We start from the raw sequence: 6,000 nt of genomic DNA, 5'->3' as shown, positions 1-6,000 counted from the left end.
ACAGGTTGCTAATGCATTCAACATTGTTTCAGCCCCCCCTCAATCACCTCCTGCACTAATAACTCTCCTCGGGTCACATGTTTGATGACAGGGATCATTCGAGGGATGGCTGAACAGTTCTGAGCCTAACAACGACGGATGCATAGAACACCCTTGATACAGTAACACTTCATACGTCATGCTCACAAGCTTCGTTTAAACCAAATACACAACAGGCTACATATCTAAAAGTGACAAATCTTTCGCTGTTGATGAAGATGGAGAAAATTAGCTTCAGTGCTTTCATCACGTATCTCGACATGTTGACATGATGGCAACTTTAGGGAATGGTCTCCTTACTTTGTCAATGTGGACAGCAGAATTCAAGAAAAAAAGAGAGAATCTCGAAAATGATCCAAGATCAGGAAGGACAGTAATTGTCACCGCTAAGGAATCTGTTGATAAAATACATGATAGGATTTTAAATGATCACAAGTCTCCCTCCCAATCAAGCCAAAACAGTAGGCATCTCATGGGGGAGTTGAGAGCCCGAGAGCACTTGAATTTCTGCTGGTCTTTCACCAACGTTAGTACATAAGTTGATACTTCAAAACTGGAATAAAGCGTTGGAGATGTGAAAGAAAATGTCACGTTGCCTGGGGATAACACTGGTTGCCTGGTGACAGTTGAGGACATATCAGCTCCAAGGTACATGATTGGGTGAACCAGGTCGATGAAGGTCACAGCTCACCAGCATACCAGATACCTTGTCTCATGTCGATAACATGACCCTGATGGATTGAGATAAAGCACGTCATCCGTTACACTGTCCTATATAGTCTGAAGGTCAGCTGTTACCGAGAGCTGGCGTGGCATTACGGGAAGCGTAGCGTTTAAACTAACAACATATATAAGTCTTTCAATGGCATTTAGAAGTGATACACGTAAGGAAGAGAATTTATGGATGTCAACTTCTTTATCATTATACATATATAAGCATATGAATTGAAGTTGTGACATTGCCGACAAACCCATTGGCAATAGGGACTAAAGTAGGGAAGAGTTCCTGTGTCATCTTTCCATCACTGCCCCGTGATGATGCATCTTTCTAGCGTAGGACATGCAGCAGTAGTTAGTACACACCACAAAATAATCATTTCTGCTGACGTCACTTCCTGTTGGTGCAACGTCGCCAGCGAGTCGACCTACGCTGTTGCACCAAAAATATAGTAGGTTTTACTAGTTTAGTATGTCTTTTAAGCAACACTGTCCTGAGAAAAGCTATCAAGATGATATAAGGAAAGGTATAAAGATACTCTCGAATGTTTATTGCGGAGTCAACAGCATACCAACGCATTGATACAACAGTCTCTGGAATTGAATGCCCAAAATGGCGGACATGCTCCCCAAGGTGCGTCGAGTTCACCGAGTCCCGATTTTAGCAACGCTGAAGTCGCCATCGGCACAACACGACAACATGCGATGAATGCAGTTGATGTGCAGTCTGAATTTCAAGTAATCAAGGACAGTTATCAACGTGTCAAGCTAGCTGCCGATCACAAACTGCAGGCTTCTCGCGGAGGAATAAAACGCCAGGGCCAAACAACCTATTCTATTATAACAAAGGGTGCGCGGTATATTGAAACAGGTTTGAAAATATTACAAAGCATTGAGTCAAATGACAGTGAGAATATTCAGGAACTTTATGTTGTACTGTTAGCTAATATTCGTTATCTACAAGATGAATATGCTGTTCTTTTAGTTAGTGGTGCTGTTAACCCCGAAACAGCACGATTGTTCAGAACATTTAGAAGAAATACCTCTGGTTTTACTCCAGACGCAATAAACGACCTGAGAAACGCTGCAGCCGTAGCTTCAGTATCAGTACAGCAAGATCGGGGATCCTACCGTGGACGCTATCCGTTCCGACCAAGAGGCCGATGATTCAGATCACGTGGATTTGGACGCGGTGACTTTAACTTTCGACAAGCACGTTCTTCACAAGACGTGTTCACGGGTCGAAACATCCCTACCACTCGCGATAATGAAGGGGGACAATAAATATCGAAAGACATTGCAACAAATTCCAGTTATAAAATGTCAGCGGTCAAGGAAGAAAATTTGATTTTACTGGAGTCAGACATTAAATATATTCTTTATAACATTGTATAACATTGTTAAACGTTTGAACATTGCCAGGAGAGCGTTTAAGGTGACAAAAGTAGTCTCCCTTGTTTTGTGTGTACTAGATTTCCATTTGTGTTAGAGGTTGGATTACCTCCCTTAGACTGATATGTTTTAATTTCTTTCTCTATGTTTATGTTTATTTTTCATTTTATATTTTATGCAAGGGTCTTAGTTTATGTTCATTTAGATATATTTGTATGTTTCTGCTTTAAAACATTTCGATTGGGTATTTTACATTTGATGTTTTAAATGTGTTTTCCAAAAACGACCCTACATTTCAAGGCAGGTAATATTCAACGACACAAAGATGCCTGGCGTGGGATAGGAGCTCCAGATAATGTTTGTAAATGGGTTTATGATGGCGTAAAAATACCAAAGAACCACAAACTTTTCATCTTCCTAACCACAAATTCAGTTATAAACAATATCAATTTGTGGCAAGTGAAATTCGGGCATTGTTGTGTTCGGGAGCAATTGAAATATGCAGTCGAAAACCAAAATGGTACTATTGGAACTGTACCTAAAAAGAGGGGGGAAATTACCATTGATACATGATTTACGGGAGCTGACAGTACATGTTTAAAACAGGGATACCAATGTGAGGACATTAGAACGGTTAAACAGTGTGTTAAAGCAGGTGATAGTTTAGTTACACTTGACATTAAAAACGGATTTCATCATATACCCATACACCAAGATGACAGAGATTATCTTGGGTTTCAGTGTCAAATACATTTTATCGATGGAAGGTTCTCCCATTTGGCTTATCAATAGCTCCGTACTATTTTTGTAAAATACTCAATACTCGTTGTTACGTATCTGCGATCTCTTGGACTGACAGTTGTGTGTTATGTAGATGACATTCTACTTATGAGTACTCCTGCACATATCGTATCACAAAACGAACAATTAGTGAACACTCTTTCAAAGCTTGGGTTTTTAATCAATTGGGATAAGTCTGACTTAGAGCCAAGCAACACCAAGTCTTATTTGGGTTACATAGTGTGCACAGACGGAGAATTCGCTCAGTTGAGAATCCCATCATCACCAGTTAGGAAACTGAAAAAAAGACATAAGGCGTTGTCTTGCTTTACCTAGGATTGAGGCCAGAGTGTTGGCTCGCATCTCTGGTCAGTGTGTATCAATGTTCCGGGATGTTGCCCCAGGGAAACTAATGCTCAGAAATACATACAGACTTCCTAGTAGAAGAAATAGTTGGGACGATAAATTGACACTAGATTCGCCAGCTAAGGAGGATATGTTGTGGTGGTTTACTGCTCTTGATAACTGGAATGGACAAAGAATAATTATTCGACAACCTGAAGTGCAAATAGTTACAGACGCAAGTTCGACAGGTTACGGCGCGGTATGCAACGGGAAACAGGCAGCAGGAATTTGGCCTCCACAGTCTTCACCCAAACAACAGAGAGATGTTAGCCATACTCATGGCGTTGCACACCTTTGGTCCAAGTTTAAAAGGAAAAGTTGTGAAGATTATGTCCGACAACATATCTGCAGTATGCTACATAAATCAACTTGGAGGTCCAAGTCTGCCCCTGACAAATATCATGAAATCAATATGGATGGTGGCTCACAAGTACGACCTTCATATTCAAGCAGGCTTCCTGGCTGGAAGCAAGAATGTAGAAGCAGATGCTCTTAGTCGTCTCCCAGACCTATACGAGTGACAACTGAATCCAGCCCTATTTCAATACATAGACAGACTGTGGGGACCATGTCAAATGCTCAGCTAGGAACATACAACAGTCGATTTTGGGACCCGGGCAGTTCAGGGGTGGACGCTTTGTCTCAAGCAAACTGGGGGATTCACAACAACTTTGTGAATCTGCCCTTCCGTCTATTACCAGAGGTCATAGACAAGGTCGTCCAGGAAAAAGCAATCGCGACTAGCATAGCACCTGCGTGGAGAAACAGACCGTGGTTTCACAAACTGAGAACGATATTGACCTGTTCCCCAATTCGAATTCCTGGACAATTCTAAGTTCAACGTGCAAGGTGGAACCTTTGAGAAATCACAAATGGCGCCTATACGCCTGGAGAGTTTGTGGAGACGGAATCTAGAACAAAAAGGTTGGTCAGACAGGGCCATAAGTCAACTACCACTTTGTCTGGCACCTAGCACTCTTAAAGTGTACAACGGAGCTATTCAGAAACTACAACAATTTTGTCATGATAATGAACGGTGATTTCCGAGGTGTGATGAAATAACTATAGTTGACTATTTGTGCTCAATAGCTGATAATTCATCTGAACAATTATCTAAAATAAAGACAACAGTCGCTGCTCTCACTCACTTGTTCAAATGTGCGAACGAGTAGTCAGTTTTGGACAATTACGAAGTCAATATGATGACCAAAGCATTGATTAAATCTAATACTCTACAACCCGTAAACGGACAAAGATCATGCCTGTGGAACCGTTTATCAATTTATTTCGTCAATGGCCAAACAAACTGCATCTACAGCTTAAATTGTTAAGGTTAAAGGTTATTGTATTGTTGTCTTTAACATTAATGTTGAGACACTCGGACATAGACCCTAAAGGCGTTGTGTTTGATCCCAATGACAATGTGAAAAAAGCAGTGGTATTTTCAACTGATGATGTACTTTTCCATGATGATGATAGCGCAACCATATGGTTGCATGGTATAAAGAATGACACTGACAGGTCAGGATTCAAGGTACATCTCACACCAGGATCAGAGAGAAAAGTTAACCCAGTTGAAGCTCTTAAAGTGTACATAGAACGGACAAATGGTGTTAGGCCCAAACAGGATATGCCAGTATTTCTAACACTGCAACGACCTTACAAGGCAATAACTGCTGCTACAGTCGGTTCGATATTAAACGAAGCAATCAGATTAACAGGTTTAGGTGGATGTTATACAACTAAATCTTCTAGGCCGACGGGGGCGACTAAGACTATAGACATGGGGTTTGAACCAGATACAATTATGCGCATGGGTCGTTGGAAGACAAGATCAGTGTTCTTTGACCACTATGTACACAGTAAACCCCTGACTCTTACACAACTGATGTTTTGACAAAATGAGGTTTATTGTTTGCATTTATGATGTTTCGATGATGTCTATTACATAAAAGGTTAATAAAGGCTATAACTATTATTTTAGTTTTGTGGTGTGTTGATAACGTAGGTTTCAGTAAACGTTAAGTTGTACATGCAGGTTCTTAATTCAGTACCTACTGTTGCTAGTTGACGCGGAAAGGCCTCGTCACTTCGTATAGTTGAACAAGGATCTGGTGACTTTGACAAGGGCTTTGACATTTTGTACAGTTGAACACGAGTCTCGTCACTTTGTACAGTTGAACAAGGGCTTTGTCACTTTGTACAGTTGAACACGAGTCTCGTTACTTTCTACAGTTGAACACTGTGTACTTGTGAGGTCTACCAGGTGTGCTTGTGTGGTCTACTAGGTGTACTTGTGTGGTCTACTAGGTGTAGTTGTGTGGTCTACTAGGTGTACTTGTGTGGTCTACTAGGTGTATTTGTGTGGTCTACTAGGTGTACTTGTGTGGTCTACTAGGTGTACTTATGTGATCTACCAGGTGTACCTGTGTGGTCTACCAGGTGTACTTGTGTTGTCTACCAGGTGTACTTGTGTGATCTACCAGGTGTACTTGTGTGGTCTACTAGGTGTACTTGTGTGGTCTACTAGGTGTACTTGTGTGGTCTTCTAGGTGTACTTGTGTGGTCTACTAGGTGTACTTGTGTGGTCTACCAGGTGTACTTATGTGATCTACTAGGTGTACTTGTGTGGTCTACTAGGTGTACTTGTGTGGTCTACTAGGTGTA

The sequence above is a fragment of the Haliotis rufescens genome, unplaced genomic scaffold (genome assembly GCF_023055435.1).
Source record: "Haliotis rufescens isolate VD_foot unplaced genomic scaffold, xgHalRufe1.0.p SCAF_6, whole genome shotgun sequence".
Taxonomy (NCBI): Eukaryota; Metazoa; Mollusca; class Gastropoda; order Lepetellida; family Haliotidae; genus Haliotis; species Haliotis rufescens.
Note: the sequence above shows the minus strand (reverse complement) of the source record.